The following is a 16,969-nucleotide window of genomic DNA, read 5'->3' as shown; positions in this document are numbered from 1 at the left end:
TAGGCCATGATAAACTTTTTAATGAATTTAATACTTTCTAATAATACTGTAAATACCCTTAAACAGATGATCCAGTTCAAAACAATAATGTTGACCATTACTCACCTTGGTCTCACAGTCTTGGTGACAACAGAGGCTAAAATCAGTTTCAGCATCTATTCTCAAAAGGATCAAGCAGACAAGACGATAAAAATGTTGAGACTTTCTCTCCATTGATTCAGAATTTTCACAATTCATTTGCATAGTCATTTAGGCATTTATTAATTTACAGTAATACTTATTTAATTTGCTCTTAATAAACCAAATATCAACTTTGTAACTTTATCAATAAATGACGATCATCACTATTATTCCCACTCAAAGACATATACACTTGATTATTTTATTTTCCATTCCAATTTACGTCATCAGATTTCTTTATAATACTTATAATGAACAGTATTTCCTTGTTTCATATTTATTCACTTACATATTTGTTTATCTTGACATTGATTTCTTAATAATAATAATTTTAGATATTACTGTACACAAAGACTAAGAACATGATCCCCATATATGCCTGGCATCTCCCTAAAGGATCACTTCAAAAGAGGGGAAAGTATTAGATTTTTTGTGTTGACCTGTGGTGTTCCTCATCAAAGACTCATACCACAAGTCATCATTGTTTGTCCATAATTCCTTCATGTCAACACATTTTTACTGATCGTCCATTCACTATTAACTATATTTTTTTAAAAAGTGCTTCATCGTCACAAAAACTTAAAACAAGGAAGGTCCTTGGCTCTTTGATTTGTCTATAGAAGGACTTCCCACAGAAACTGTCATCAATTGACCTCAAAGTGTCCTATCCAGATGCATTAATATAATGTTTCATGTTAACCCTGCTTCTACTATTTGGCCATGGTTCACAATCATCGATTATTTTTTTTTATAGAATTTAAAGAATGCAGTGAAAATGAAAACCACAAAACCAAGAAGAGGTTTGACTATGACTCACTTTGTTCTCCTAACCCTTAACACATCAAATGCAACCACAGAATTCATGACCACGAGGAAGCCTTACATTAACCCACGGTGACAAGCCTAAGGAGGAGAAGATAAAACTAGAAGATAAAAAAGACATTAAGATATCAGTTTAATTAGTCTTTGAATTCCATGTTCCATTTAATCATTTAAGTAGGTAGTGAATTGGGATCATTTATACTTTAGTTTCTCCTAAGTAAATGAACAATATCAATCTTGACACTGACACAGATCATAGACACAAGACATAGAGAACATAAACAATTTACTTATCCATAACCATATCATTCTCAGCCAAAGAATAACATGCCTGTACCATAAATTTCCTAATTTACATTTGTTTTTAATGTATATTAATAGCATTTCTTGCCTAACCACTTTTCTATGGCTGAACAAAGTTTCACCAATTTCATCTTTATATATTATTTCATTGATCCAATTATAAACATAAAAAGAAAATATATGAACATAAAACAAGATACTTACATATTCCTGAAAGATGTCTATAGGGTTACCTGGAACAGAGGCAGTGGGTCTCCATTTGCATTGTACCTCAGAGTTCCAGACACATATTCATCGTATACGACTCATACACGCACCGAAAAACCATCATTGATCCAATGTCGTACCTACTTTCTTCATTCACTTCTATGGTGTCTATTTCTGAGTTCATTAATTTACTAATAATAATTCAAAAACTCAATTATTTGCAAAAACCAAAAAGAAAACAAAACCCGAAACCACTATTCTATGTAGAGAATCATTTTCATAACAATGTATCTTTCTTTATACCCTTTGTTTTTCTGTTACATGTCAATTCAGTATTTATCACTGGGCTACTGCTGGCGATTCTTATTATATGTTACTTTTCAACAATACATTAGAATGCTCTCAAAAAAACCACAGAAAGGACACAAGATTTTGACTTTTACTCACACTGGTCTCTGTGCTCCTAACACAGAGATGCAAACACAGAGGTCAGTGCCACGGTGCCACTGCTTAAATCAGCTTGAGGGTGTAGGGTCTGCAAAGAACAAAACAGTCAATGATAAAAAAAAAAAGGTTTAAGTACAATACCCATCGAGCTTTGATTTGCACATTTCATTTACTCACATATTGAAGTATTTATAAATTATTCATAATGGATCTATTTTTCTCTTGACAGAATGAACAACAATGAGGCAAATCCATAAACTATAAGTGACTTAATTATCTATCTGTATTGATACAATATTTAGTCAAAGATATACTGGTGAGCCACTTTTTCCTGACTGAGTTTCAGTATTTTCAATTTTATTAATAGTATTTCTTGCCTCGTCACCTGTTTATAGTTAGACAAGGTTTCACCCTTTTTACTTATTATTTCTTTACCTTTTTCTTTACCTATTATTTACATTTCTTTATTGGTTCTAAAATTAATCTTTTAACAATAATAAATATAAATCGATGAATACAATAGCTGTACTGGGTATATTTCAACATCTATCTCTGCTGCTGCTAAGTCACTTCAGTCGTGTCCAACTCTGTGCGACCCCATAGAGGGCAGCCCACTAGGCTCCCCCGACCCTGGGATTCTCCAGGCAAGAACACTGGAGTGGGTTGCCATTTCCTTCTCCAATGCATGAAAGTGAAAAGTGAAAGGGAAGTCGCTCAGTCGTGTCCGACTCTTAGCGACCCCATGGACTGCAGCCCACCAGGCTCCTCCGTCCATGCATTTTCCAGGCAAGAGTACTGGAGTGGGGCGCCATTGCCTTCTCCAACATCTATCTCTTGGATGAATGAAAAGAAATACACTAGGTTTTTGTTGGACCTCAGTATTAGGACATATATTATTCATTATATAGACTTATCTGCTACAAGTCATCATCACTAGCCCAAGAAAACCCTTTTATTTTTCATTCTCATAAATATTTGAGTTTATTTATAAATTTGCTACTAAATACACATAAATGAAAATAAACTAAAATATCTGCAATGTCTATCTCAAAAATCTTTTCCAGAGACTAACTCTGTTTCCAAAACTGACCTCAAAGATACATTTATAGATTAATAAAGGAGATATTTCATGTCAATCTGATACTTAACATGGCATTTTCCCTTCTTTGATTGTTTGAGCAAGTTCCCGGAGTTGGTGACGGGCAGGGAAGCCTGGCAAGCTGCAGTGCATGGGGTCGTGAAGAGTGGAACACGACCGAGCGACTGAACTACCAACTATCCACTCAAACTAAAACACTGGCTATTACTCACATGGTCTTAACATACCTACAGCACAAATGAAACCAGAGAGTGTGTAACCGTGGAAGATGCTTCCACCCGCCTAAGTGCACCCATTCTGAGGAGAATAACGCAAAGGAGATGATAATAAAATGAGGCACTCTTTCCAACATCTGTCTACAGAATATCTTCTCTGCTGTGAATGGACAAGCTTAATCCAATATTGGACCTCTAGTTCCAGACACACTTTCATTGTATATGATTCATATTGATGATGGCCAGAAATCATCATAGATCCAACACCGGTCCCCCTTTTTCTGCACATATTTCTGTATCTTTATTGGTTAAATAAAAATCCACTAATAAATTTAGCAAGAACAATTCAAAAAATAAAGCAATACAGGTGTACACTGAAGTATTATTACTTTAATGTATCTTCCTCAATAATACACTGTTTTCCATATATACACTCATCAATACAATAGCTCATATATCCATATGCAACACTCTGATGCAGCTGCCTTCTTTACTTATATTCAACATTCAATAATAATACAGTAAATTACTTCAATAAAAAAAAAAAAACAGAGAACTTCAACTACTACTCCCATTAATCTCCACCTTCCTATTATAGAGAGGTGACCCCAGAGCCTCTGTCCTTGAAGATGCTAAACCATTTGTGCTGGCTTCTTTCTGAGGAGTACAGAGCACAGATGATAATAAAAGTATTGACACCTAATAACCAGTGGTTCTTGTTTTCTATACTTTGTTTGCTCAGTATTTAGGAATGTATTACTTTTCCTTTCTTCACATTCCTTTAATCTTGTTAAAACAAAAAACTCAATCTTTAGTTTGAAGCAAAACTCCTAAACTGTCTCTTGTGCATTTCTAGGTCTTCCCTGGTGGCTCAGTCGGTAAAGAGTCTGCCTGCAACGCAGGAGACCCAAGTTCAACCCCTGGCTCAGGAAGATCCCCCGGGGAAGGAAGTGGCAACCCACTCCAGTAGTCTTGCCTGGAGAACCCCAAAGACAGAAAAGCCTGGTGGGCTACAGTCTCTGGGGTCACAAAGAGTCGGACATGACTGAGTGACTAATATTCTCACTTTCATGCATTTCTATCTAACCTTGGTCAAAGACGTGACCCTCACTCATTTATTGAATATGATTCAGTGTTTTCAGAGTTTATTATGGTACCTTTTGTCTCACTCAATATGCTCCTATGTGGACAGTGCTTCACTTTCTTACATTTGCTTAATGGTTCTTCAGAGATCCATTAATAGTAACAAATTTAAGTCTATGAAATCAAAAGAAGAATATAACTTACCTATGTTCCTGATATCTCTACAGAAACAATTTCACCAGAAGGAAGAGACTACTGACATTCTGGGTTGGACCTCAGAGTCTGAGACATGTTTTCATCATTTAGGACTCTTCCCATCACGATCATCATCACTGGTCCACGATTAAGTCTCTTTTCTTTGCTCATTTCTATATTTGTTTTCATTAAATCATTGAATAAATGGTAATATATATTAATCATCGAGTCAATAAGAATAATAAGTATATAATAATGGTTGTTGTGTTAGTCACTCACTCATGTCTGACTCTTTTCAACCCCATGGATTGCAGTCCACTAGGCTCCTCTGTCCATGGGATACTCTAGGCAAGAAAACTGGAGTGGGTTGCCATTTCCTTCTCAATTTAATAATGGTAATAGTTTAATAATAATAAAAATAATAATTGTGATAATAAAAATAAGTATCCCAAGAATGACACCCTTCAATACCCCTAACCTCAGTTTACAGGATCAGTCTTCTCAACCAATTTTCGACCTCTATTCTGCCCATTATCAATTATTTGAAATAATCATTCTTGATTATTTATCATTGAACTATGGTAATTTTTTGATTAATTTAATACTTTTTAACAACACCATGAGGACCCTCAGACAAATTGCCCAATCTAAGATGACAGCCCTGCCCATCGTTCACCTTATTCTCCTCCCTATCACAGTTGGTGTGACAACTGAGCACAGCAAAAGCTGAAGTATCAGGAACATCCGTCCTACAAAATAACGAACACACAAGGTGGTAAAACTACTTAGATATACTTTCCACTGATCCAAGAATCTGACTATTCATTTCCACAGTAGCTGAGGCATTAACTAAATTATGCTCGCATTTGTTTTTCCCCTTGGAAAATCAATTTCTAAGCCAGTGACTAATACCTGTCACTTTCTAGATCACCCTTAGCCAAAGAGGTAATACCCTCATAACATATCTTTCCTATTATCAGTCTTTTCAATATATATATAATAGTAATTTTTACCTAACCACATATTTTTATAATTGAAAAGGCTACAGTCATCATTTTTATCTTATACATTTGTATATTGATTATTTCATGATCCAATTATAAAAATAGAAAAAAGTACATGTTGATAATAACCAAAATAAATATCTTTGTATATTCCTAACCACTGACTAAAAGGTCACTTCACACACGTCAGTGGACTTGATTTCATTTGCATCAAACCTCAGAGTTCCAGACTCACATTCATCGCACACAACTCGTACACCTCAGGGAGTCACCATCGATCCATTACTGTCCATTTCATTCAAATACATTTCTGTTTAATTTATGAATCACAAATACACTAATAATTTTATCAGCACAATTTTTTTTAAAAGAGATGATACATACAGAATTATTCTTACTTTAACACTTTAATATAAGAATATAATCTCTTTATATTCCTGAAATCTCACAAAAGAAACAGTTTCTCATCAGAGGGAAAATAGTACTTATGTATCATGGACCTCAGAGTTCTAGCCATGTTTTCATCGTTTAGGACTCTTCCCGAAACGATCATCATCATTGGTCCACGACTGAGACTCCACTCTTTGTTCAATTCTGTTTCTTGACTAACTCAGTAATTCACTAGTAATAATTTAAAAATCCTATTATTCACAAAACTCTAGAAAAGTCATGATATTCCTATGGTGTAAATAGATCATTCTTACAACAATGTATCTCTTTTAAATTAGATGCTGTTTTTCACCTATGTAGTAATCAATTGATGTATCATAAATTTCAACAGTTATCACTGGGCTAGACTTGGCCTTCTGTTATTCTACGTGGAGCATTCAGCCAACGCACTGAATACACACACATACACACACACATGCACAAACCAACAAAGAGAAATGAACAAAACCGAGACAAAAAAAACTCTTACTCGCATTGGTCTCTGTGTATCTAACACAGAGGTGCAATCATAAGGCGCAGCCCCATGGAATAATGCTTAATCAGCCGAACTGACTCACTGGAAAAGACCCTGATGCTGGGAAAGACTGAAGGCGGGAGGAGAAGGGGACGACAGACCGTGAGATGGTTGGATGGCATCACCGAGTCAATGGACATGAGTTTGAGTAAGCTCTGGGAGTTGGTGATGGGCAGGGAGGCCTGGTGCTGCAGTCCACGGGGTCACAAAGAGTCAGACACGCCTGAGTGAACTGAGCTGATCTGAATCTTAGCCAAAAGGGTGACATAATTCTTAATGGTCATTAGAATTGGGAATTTTTATTACTATTTCTTTCCTCACCATCTATGTTCACAGTTAGACACTAATATATCTGTTCTTCTTCATCTTTTATCTGTATCATTAATGGTACTCTCAATGATCTATTAATAATTTTAAAACTCAGTCTTAGAACTTGAACTTTAAACATTCCTAACATCTGCCTACAGGAAAAAATAAAGGAATGGAGTGAGGAATGGACTGGGCCTCAGGGTCCCAGACCTTTATCATTTGTTGTCCATGACTCACCTGCTAATCATCATTGGTACATCTGAGACCCAGTTTTAGTTCATTCATTTATCTATTTATTTTGATTAAATCCTCTTTCATTGAAAATAATACATGATTAGTAAAAAAAAAAAACAAAGAAAAAGACACTTCAATACCCCTACTTCTAATTAACATCGAGATAGATTATACCTTTCATTAATAAATATCACTGCTATATATTATCAGTTAATCAATATAAGGTTATATATCATACACATTATTGGGCCACATTAATCTTTTGCTTCTATCTATTGCTTTTGAAAATACAACAAAAACACTGAAAACAAGTTCCCAAACCAGACCAGAACCCTGGCCATTACTCACCTGATCTCTGTCCCACAGCAATCTGAAGCTCATGACCTTGATCACCATGGAGGCTGAAGTCACCTTAAGCTTCTACTCTGAAAAGTAATAAGGAGAGAAGGTGATCCCAGATATGGAAACTTTCTCTCCATTGACCTGAAGGCATGTTTATTGATGTTTTTAATGGTTCACTTACCATAATCAATGAAAATGCATGAAGAGAAAGACTACATTTCTTTCATTTTGGACCTCAGAGTTCCAGACACATATTATTCATCATCCATGACTCATATACTGGTATTGATCATCACTGATCCACAAACGATAACTTCCTCTTCATTCGATATTGGCTCTTTGCTACTCCATGGACTGCAGCACAGAGCCTACTCAAACTCATGTCCATTGAGTCGGTGATGCCATCCAACCATCTCATCCTCTGTCATCCCCTTCTCCTGCCTTCAATCTTTTCCAGCATCAGGGTCTTCTCTAATGAGTCAGTTCTTTGCATCAGGCGGCCAAAGTATTGGAGCTTCAGCATCAGTCCTTCCAACGAATATTCAGGACTGATTTCCTTTAGGATGGACTGGATCTAGGTTGGATCTCTTTGCAGTCCAAGGGACTCACATCATTATAACTCTCTTAAATTTATTATCAGCTTTTAGCTTCCTTGGCTCAGACAGTAAAGCATCTGCCTACAATGCAGGAGACCTGGGTTCAATCCCTGGGTCAGGAAGATGCCCTGGAGAAGGAAATGGCAACCCATTCCAGTACTCTTGCCTGGAGAATCCCATGGATGGAGGAGCCTGGTGGGATACCGTCCATGGGGTTGCAAAGAGTTGGACACGACTGAGCGACTTCACTTTCACTTTCTTTCACTTTAGCTTCCTATCAGCTCCTTGGCATCACCGCCTCAATGGACATGACTTTGAGCAAGCTCCAGGAATTGGGGATGGACAAGGAAGCCTGGCATGCTGCAGTCCATGGGGTCGCAACAAGTCAGACATGACTGAGCGACTGAACTGAAGTAATCAGTTCTTTGGGATAAAAGTTACCTTCTTTCATTTTTTGTCACCCATGAGATTAGTGCAGTCATTAGTTTTAGAGAAATCATCCAACCCCAGACTAGGAATGAGATGATGCTCACATAGGTCTCCTGGCTCCTACAACAAAGATGCCATCATGGGCTGGTGCTCCAGAAAGAATCCTTCCTTCAGGTCCCATGCATCCACTCTGAGGGGTATAAAGCAAGATGGACCATCAATGTGGTAAAGACACTCTCCACTGCTTCTTGTTTCCACACTCACAGTGTTATTCAAGCTATCCTTAACTCAGGGTACATAGAGAACCTTTTGACGATGAACCATTTTGATATTACCACTGAGCCAGAACATAAAGGCTGACTAGGAGCTTCACGGGCTTCCCTTGTAGCTCAGCTGGTAAAGAATCCGTGTGCTATGCAGGAGACCTGGGTTCAGTCCCTGAGTTGGGAAGATCCCCTGGAGAAGGGAAAGGCTACCCACTCCAGCATTCTGGTCAGGAGAATTCCACGGACTGTATAGTCCATGGGGTCACAGAGTCGTACACGACTGAGTGATTTTCGCTAGTGACTAGGAGCTTCCCAGGTGACAAAGTGATAAAGAATCCACTTACTAGTGTGGGAGACGCAAGAGACGTGGGTTCAATCCCTGGGGTCAGGAGGATCCCCTGGAGTAGGAAATGGCAACCCATTCCAGTATTCTTGCCTGGAAACTTCCATGCATACACCTCTCTGATCACTGATTCTGTCCCCCTCGACCTTAACCTTAGTGGTAACAGCCGTGTGCCGTTCATTAGTGATTGAAATTCAGGGTGTCCTTGGTATATTAATAGTATTTCATGGCTCACCACGTATTTCAGTAATTGGAAATTGCTTCATTTCATCCATCTTTATTTTTAATTATATATTTATGGATTCTCTCATTTTCCAATTATAATAATACAACGAAAATTCATGAACACAAAGACCACAGATAAGCCCCTCATTTATCCCTGACATCTCCCTATAGGATGCCTTCTCAAGTTGAGAATGGATTAGATTACTTGAATACTGCATCTCAGAATTCCAGATAAGTATTCACCATATATCACTCACAGATCCAACATTGTTCCTATTTTCCTACCTTTATTTCTACTTGTATTGATTAAATAAACATTCAATATTTTTAGCAGTACAATTTTAAAAAAGTCTTAACGTGTATAGAATAATTCTTACTTAAATATATCTTTCTCTAACAGATTGTTTTTCATACGTGCTTTAAACGGTTTGGATATATCAATGCTCAACACTGAAAAGCACGTGCCTTCTTAATTTTATACCATATTTCTTAATAATACAGTAAATTAATCTAATAAAAAAACAGAGATCCTCAACTATCACTCATATTAATCTCCATGCTCTTATTAAACAGAGCAAACGGCAGGCTCACTTGTCCGTGGCAGATGCTAAATCACCTGAATTGCCTTCATTCTAAACAGGACAGGACACAGCTGATAAAAACACTGAGACCTAATAACCGCTGACCCTTGTTTTCTATGGTTTATTTTCTCAGTATTTAAGTATTTGTTACTTTTCCTTTTGCTATCTATTTTTTTATCTTGTTGAAAGGAAAAACTCAATCTTTAAGTCTGCGGCAAAACAATTAAACTGCCTCTTATGCATTTCTATCTAACCTTGGTCAAAGAGGTGACCCTCAACCATTTATTTAATGGGACTCAGGAACTTCAATGTTCATTATGGTATCTTTTGCCTCACTCAGTATGTTCATCTTTGACAAAGCTTTACCTTAGTTTTCCTTATATATAGTTATATTTGCTTAATGGCTCCATCGCAGATCTCTTAATTATAACAAATCAAAGTCTATGAAATCAATGTAAGAATATAATCGACTCTCTTAATTATAACAAATCAAAGTCTATGAAATCAATGTAAGAATATAATCGACTTATATTCCTGGTATCTCTCTAGATAGAAACAATTTCACCCGAAGGAAGACACTACCAATGTTCTGGATTGGACCTCAGAGTTTCAAACACAGTTTTCACTGTTCAGGGCTCTTCCCATCACAAACATCACTGGTCCGACACTGAGTCTCTTTCTCCCTTATTTCTATATTTGTATTGATTAAATCATTGTTAATTGGCATTAATAAAAAGAATATATGATTCACTAAACATCCCAAGAATAAAACCCTTGAATATCCATAACCTTGGTTTACAGAATCATTTCCCAAGAAGGTCCTTTCTCTTCTAATTTTGGAGCTCAATCCTGGCCATTACCAATTATTCAAAATAATCCTTCTTATCGTATTTATCACTGAACTCTGAGTAACTTTTGATTAATTGAATACTTTTTAAATAATACCGTAAGTATCCTCAGACAAATCACCCAATCCACGACAACAGCCTTGAGCACTGTTCACCTTAAGCTCCTTCCTGACGCAGAGGTGGTGTGACTACCACGCACAGCAGAAGCTGAGGCAGCAGCAACATCCACCTGCAGAATAACAAGCAGACAAGGCGATGAAAATACTGAGCTATTCTCTCCTGTGATCCAAATATCCCACTGTTCATTTGCTCAGTAACTGAGGCATTGACTGACATATAATTAGTAACTGAGGAACTTATTGTCAAAGTTGGAACTGACCCAGTCATTACCTAACACCTGTCACTTTCTATATCATCCTTGGGCAAAGAGATGACACCCTAATACTACATCTTGATGGGTATCAGTATTTTCAATATATATTAATGTATTACTACATGATACTAATTTTTGCCTAACCACATTTTTGTAATTGAAAAAGGCTTCACATTCATCTTTTTTAATTTTACACATTTTTATATTGACTATTTCATGCATTCAATTATAAAAACAGAAATACATGGAAGAAAAGTTATGACCAACCTAGAGAGCATATTAAAAAGCAGAAACATTACATTGCTGATAAAGGTCCATCTAGTCAAAGCTATGATTTTTCTGCAGCCATGTATGGATGTGAGAGTTGGACCATATAGAAAGCTGAGTGCCGAAGAATTGATGCTTTTGAACTGTGGTGTTGAAGAAGACTCTTGAGAGTCCCTTGGACTGCAAGGAGATCCAACCAGTCCATCCTAAAGGCGATCAGTCCTGAATATTCATTGGAAGGACTGATGCTGAAGCTGAAGCTCCAATACTTGGCCGCCTGATGCGAAGAACTGACTCACTGGAAAAGACTGATGCTGGGGAACATTGAAGGCAGGAGAAGGGGACAACAGAGGATGAGATGGCTGGATGGTATCACTGACGCAAAGGATATGAGTTTGAGTAGGCTCTGGGAGTTGGTGATGGACAGGGATGCCTGGCATGCTTCCACTGTCCATGTGGTCGCAAAGAGTCAGACATGCCTGAACCACTGAACTGAACTGAACTGCCGTGATCATAAAAACCAAAACAAAGATCTTGGTATATTTCTAACCACTGCCTATAAGGTCATTTCAAATAGGACAACAAGCCTCAGGGTTTCAGACACATATTTACCGTACACGACTCATACACCACGGGTAGTCATCACTGATCCAATATTATCGCTCTTTTTCCTATGTGTACTTCTATCTCTTTATTGTATAAGCCACAAATTCACTAATAGTGTTAGCAGTACAATTAAAAACACAAAAATTGCCTGGATGAACCTAGAATTATTCTTACTTTAATATATATCTCATTAATACTCTCAACTTTCTATATGGTTCATATATCCATACTCAACACTCAAATGTGATGCCTTATTATATTCCACATTTATTAATAACACATTGCATTATGTTAATAAAATAACAAACCGAGAAAAATTTCAACTATCACTCGCGTTAACCTTCATCCTCCTCCTGTTCAGAGGCAACCATAGAGCTCATGCTCATGAAATACGCTAAATCATCTCTACTGGTTCATTCTGAGGAGTATAGAACAAAGATGAAAAAATATTCATACCTAATTGCCATTAATCCTTATTTTCCATATTTCATTTAGTCAGGTAGTTACTCTTTTTTCTTTCTCTCAGTATTTTTTATTTTGTTACAAGTGAAAGTTCAATCTTTAGTTGGAGGCAGAATAACTAAACTGACTCTTAGATATGCATTTCTAGCCAATCTGGGTCAAATAGGTAACTCTCACTCATTTATTTCGTGGGCATCAGTTTTTCCAATGTGTATTAATAGTATCTATTGTCTCACAAAATTCCAGTATGGACAATGCTTCATCCTATTTTTCCTTATATATTTATATTTGCTTAATGCTTCCACCATCACAGATCCGTTAGTAATAACAAATGTAAGTCTATGAAATCAATACACAAATATACATTTTTACATTTCTGACATGTGTCTATAGAAATAATTTCACACAGGGAACAGATTACTTATGTTCTGTGTTGGACCTCAGAGTTTCAGACATGTTTTCACTGTTCATGATCTTCTTTTCATGATCATCACTGGCCCAGTGACTGAGCCCTCGATTTCCTGTGTATCTCTATTTGCTCATTGACTAATCTATTTATTGACTAACCATTCTCACAGCAGTGTACTCATTTTAATTTTTTATAATTCACTAATATTTTTATATTGAATATATGTTGATTCATTGGAGTATAATTGGTCTACAATAGTGTGTTAGTTTCAACTGTGTGGCAGCGTGAATCAACTGTATGCACACATATACCCCCTCTGTTTTTCATTTCCTTCCCATTTAGGCCATCACAGAGCACTGAGTAGAGTTCCCTGTGCTATACAGCAGGTTCTCATGATTTAACTGTTTTATATCTAGCATCAGTAGTGTACATGTGCTAATCCCAATAAATGATATGCTGTTATTCATCTATGAGTTAATCAATTCATGTTTCATAAAGTTCTATACTTATCACTGAGCTGCACTGCCCTTTGGTTATTGTACATGGAAATTCAAATAATACACTGTATACACAGAGGGAAAAAGTCACTGAAACTATGATGAGAAATTTGACCATTATTCACACTGGACTCTGCGCTCCTAACATAGAGATACAACCGTAAGGTGCGTTACAAGAGACTCCAAGTGTGGATGTGTCCATTTTGAACAACAGAGAGCATGATCAATGAGAAGAAAAGAAAAAAATTTATCACCACTGACTCTTCATCTGCTTTTCGTTTAACCAGTCATTTAGGAATTTATCACTTTTTTAGAATGCAGACATGGTTTTCTCTTAACGGAAAGAATAACTTTAAATGTGAGACTGACTCAGAATAATAAAGTCAGCTCTGAAGAGTTCAGGTCTGTCTGATACTTGGCCAGAGAGGTGACACCCTTGACCCACCCATTTCAAAATGGACATCAATGTTGGCAGTTTTTAATATCTCTTGTTTCATCATATATGTTCATAATTAGATAATAATTCACTGTTTTCATTCATCTATTATCTATATATCTTTAATAGTGCTTTCATTGATACAGTAATGATTTTTAAACTCAGTCCAGGAACTTGAACTTTGTACATTGTAAACACCTGTGCACAGGAAGAAATAAACAAAGAAAAGGAGTATGGATTTTGTCCTCAGAGTACCAGACTCTTGTTTACATCATCCATAGTCAGGCTGTCATCATCACTGCTCCATTTGGGCCCACTTTTAGTTCATTTATACTTATATTCATATCCACTAAATCATTACTTCACTGATAATAACAAAATAAATATTTGAATAAGAAAAACCAAAGAGCAAGCCATTAAACATCCCTGACTCTTCTTTAATTAACCCCAAAATAGATTGTACCTTTCATTAATAAATATCAATGTTATATATTATCAACTAATCAACATATGGTCTCAAGTCATATTTATCACTGGGACATAGTTAACCTTTAGCTTATATTTACTACTTTCAAAGAATATTATGAAAACACTTAAACAACACAAACCAAGAAGAAATTTTTGAGCATTACTCACCTTGCTCTTTCCTGAAAATGATATTGATCATAGTAGAGGCTGAAATCACCTTGAGCTTCTGTTCTGAAAAGTATCAAACAAAGAAGGTGAAAACAGAGATTGAAACCTTCTCTCCATTCATCTGCAGACTTGTTTATCAATGTTTTCATTGGCTCAATTATCACGACCAATAAAAATGCTTGAATAGAAAGACACTGCTTTTCTACTGGATCTCAGAGTTTCAGACACGTATTATTCATCATGAATGACTCATACGCCGGCATTTATCATCACTGATCCAGAAAAGAAGACTGAGTCCTCATTCTGTATTGTTAATTGATTAATTCATTGATTTGCTAATTACAATTTATAACTCTAGGATTCACAAAACCCAACAAAAGATTGACACAGCCAACACACGTTTCTAGAAAAATACTCACACCATTATGTCTTTCTTACCTATGATCAGTTTTTCACATAGGCAATAATCAATATAATGCGTCATACTAATCTCTTCATTCTCAACAGAATTAAAATGACCTTCTTTAACCATACTTCAAATATATTAATAATGCAGCATAAACATTAGACAAGCCATTCAACCCAAGACGACAAATTTGATTCTGCTCACACGGGTCTCTGGTTCCAACAACGAAGATGTCATCCTAAGCAGGTGCCCCATGAGGAATCCTTCCTTCAGGTCTCATGCTCGCCCTCGGAGGAATATAAAGCAAAGCGGACCATCAACGTGGCGGAGACAATCCCCACTCTTCCCAGCTTCCACATTCACATTATTATTCAGGCCACCCTTAACTTAGGACACACACAACATCTGTCAAAAACGAACCACTGGGATCTCACCTTTGTGCCAGAACCTGAAGAATGTCTTTCACTTAGATCCTATCACCCGTATCCTTTGCCTAAGTGGTATCGGTCATGCACCATTCATTATTAACTGAAATTCAGGGTTTCCATAATACAGTAATAGTTATTTCTTGTCTCACTACATATTTTGATAATTAGACAGTGTTTTACTCCATTCACCTTTATTTTTAATTAAATGTTTATTTATAGAATCTCATATTATCCAATTATATGGATATATGCAGCCTGGCATGCTGCATATAATCCATATAATCCATGGGGTCGCAGAGTCAGACACGACTGAGCAACTGAACTGAACTGACTGAACTGATATTCATACTCAACACTGAGATACAGCTGCCTTCTTTACTATATCCCACATTCCTAATAATACTGTGAATCACCTTAATCACAAAACAAACTGGAAAAACCAACAACTATTTCTCACATTAATCTTCATCGTCCTATTATACAGAGGCAACTACAGAGCTTGCGTCCATGAAAGATGTTAAATCCTTCTACTGCATTCATTCTGGGGAGTACAGAAAACGCAATATAAGGAAAACATTGAGAACTAAGCTTACTCAATATTTAGGTATTTATCATTTTTTCTTATTCTCTCAATTTTTTTGTCTTGTAAAGAAAAAACACAATAATTAAACTGCCTCTTATTTCTGCATTTCTACCTAATCTTGGTCAAATAAGTAACCCTCAGAAAATGTGTTCAATTTTGACCATAGTTCATCCTATTTTTTCTTTATACATTAATTTATATTTACTTAATGGTTCTGTCACAGATCCATTAATATATAACAACAAATTTAAGTCCAGAAAATCAATACAAGAATATGGTCTTTGAATAATCCAGACCTCTCTCTAGAAAAGCAGTTTTGAAAAGGGAGGAGACTACAGGTGTTCTGGATTGGACCTCAGAGTTTCAGACATGTTTTCATCGTTCAGGACTCTACCCGAAACGATCATCATCATTGGTCCGTGACTTAGTCTCTTCTCTTCATTCATTTCTATATTTGTATTGATTAAATCATCAGTTGATTGATATTAATAAAAATAATATATGATTTAGTAAATGTCCCAGGAATAAGACCTTCATATTCATAATCTCAGTTTACAGAATATTTTCTCATTCAGAGGCTTTCTCTTGCTTTGTTCAACCTCAATCCTGCACATTATTTATTAATCAAAACAATGTTTCTTATCATATTTACCACTGAACTATGGGCAACATTTTTATTAATTTCATACTTTCTAATAACATCATGCTGCTGCTGCTACTGCTAAGTCGCTTCAGTCATGTCCGACTCTGTGCGACCCCATAGACGGCAGCCCAGCAGGCTTCCCCGTCCCTGGGATTCTCCAGGCAAGAACATTGGAGTGGGCTGCCATTTCCTTTTCCAATGCATGAAAGTGAAAAGTGAAAGTGAAGTCGCTCATTCGTGTCTGACCCTCAGCGACCCCATGGACTGCAGCCTACGAGGCTCCTCTGCCCATGGGACTTGAGCACCCTCAAACAAATCACCCAGGCCAACAACCTGGCCCATTATTTACCTTAGGGCTTTCCTGACACAGAGGCAGCCAATGATTGAACACAGTGAAGGCTGAAGCAGCAGGAACACCCCTTCTGAAGAATAACAAGCAGACAAGGTGATAAAAATATTCAGATATTCTCCCCATTGATCCAATAATCTGCGCTTCATTTGCACAATAACTTAGTCATTTACTAAATGATG

The 16,969-nt window shown here is 36.6% G+C and overlaps 1 long non-coding RNA gene, 10 other non-coding genes and 2 pseudogenes across 21 annotated transcripts in view; all 13 read right to left on the bottom strand.

The window, feature by feature from the left end:
- LOC133234599 (uncharacterized) overlaps positions 1–16,969 on the bottom strand; it is a 41,820-nt gene that overhangs the window by 18,010 nt on the left and 6,841 nt on the right. For 3 of the 11 annotated variants that reach the window (XR_009732197.1, XR_009732202.1, XR_009732204.1), the window contains 4 exons: positions 16,788–16,860; positions 14,989–15,753; positions 14,379–14,441; positions 11,144–13,940 (listed from right to left, as the gene is read on the bottom strand). This is a non-coding gene — a long non-coding RNA (uncharacterized LOC133234599). Of the gene's footprint in view, positions 1–105; positions 156–997; positions 1,104–1,959; positions 7,488–8,533; positions 8,620–11,143; positions 13,941–14,378; positions 14,442–14,988; positions 15,754–16,787; positions 16,861–16,969 lie in introns of those variants that run through there. The other 8 variants (XR_009732200.1, XR_009732199.1, XR_009732201.1 and 5 more) reach the window with 7 other exon arrangements.
- LOC133234794 (small nucleolar RNA SNORD113/SNORD114 family) lies at positions 1,570–1,643 on the bottom strand. Its single transcript, XR_009732296.1, has one exon. It is a non-coding gene; the product is annotated as a small nucleolar RNA SNORD113/SNORD114 family (small nucleolar RNA).
- Positions 2,828–2,900, bottom strand: LOC133234814 (small nucleolar RNA SNORD113/SNORD114 family). The gene has a single exon (XR_009732314.1). It is a non-coding gene; the product is annotated as a small nucleolar RNA SNORD113/SNORD114 family (small nucleolar RNA).
- Positions 3,461–3,536, bottom strand: LOC133234820 (small nucleolar RNA SNORD113/SNORD114 family; annotated as a pseudogene).
- LOC133234806 (small nucleolar RNA SNORD113/SNORD114 family) lies at positions 4,625–4,696 on the bottom strand. Its single transcript, XR_009732307.1, has one exon. It is a non-coding gene; the product is annotated as a small nucleolar RNA SNORD113/SNORD114 family (small nucleolar RNA).
- LOC133234808 (small nucleolar RNA SNORD113/SNORD114 family) lies at positions 5,766–5,837 on the bottom strand. Its single transcript, XR_009732309.1, has one exon. It is a non-coding gene; the product is annotated as a small nucleolar RNA SNORD113/SNORD114 family (small nucleolar RNA).
- Positions 6,050–6,121, bottom strand: LOC133234804 (small nucleolar RNA SNORD113/SNORD114 family). Its single transcript, XR_009732305.1, has one exon. It is a non-coding gene; the product is annotated as a small nucleolar RNA SNORD113/SNORD114 family (small nucleolar RNA).
- On the bottom strand, positions 7,633–7,707 carry LOC133234783 (small nucleolar RNA SNORD113/SNORD114 family). Its single transcript, XR_009732287.1, has one exon. It is a non-coding gene; the product is annotated as a small nucleolar RNA SNORD113/SNORD114 family (small nucleolar RNA).
- On the bottom strand, positions 10,439–10,508 carry LOC133234822 (small nucleolar RNA SNORD113/SNORD114 family). The gene has a single exon (XR_009732319.1). It is a non-coding gene; the product is annotated as a small nucleolar RNA SNORD113/SNORD114 family (small nucleolar RNA).
- On the bottom strand, positions 11,914–11,985 carry LOC133234809 (small nucleolar RNA SNORD113/SNORD114 family). The gene has a single exon (XR_009732310.1). It is a non-coding gene; the product is annotated as a small nucleolar RNA SNORD113/SNORD114 family (small nucleolar RNA).
- On the bottom strand, positions 12,834–12,901 carry LOC133234815 (small nucleolar RNA SNORD113/SNORD114 family; annotated as a pseudogene).
- Positions 14,584–14,658, bottom strand: LOC133234780 (small nucleolar RNA SNORD113/SNORD114 family). Its single transcript, XR_009732284.1, has one exon. It is a non-coding gene; the product is annotated as a small nucleolar RNA SNORD113/SNORD114 family (small nucleolar RNA).
- Positions 16,144–16,215, bottom strand: LOC133234805 (small nucleolar RNA SNORD113/SNORD114 family). Its single transcript, XR_009732306.1, has one exon. It is a non-coding gene; the product is annotated as a small nucleolar RNA SNORD113/SNORD114 family (small nucleolar RNA).

The sequence above is a fragment of the Bos javanicus genome, chromosome 21, assembly GCF_032452875.1.
Source record: "Bos javanicus breed banteng chromosome 21, ARS-OSU_banteng_1.0, whole genome shotgun sequence".
Taxonomy (NCBI): Eukaryota; Metazoa; Chordata; class Mammalia; order Artiodactyla; family Bovidae; genus Bos; species Bos javanicus.
The sequence above is the reverse complement of the archived record's forward strand: the minus strand, read 5'-3'. Positions and strand labels throughout refer to the sequence as shown.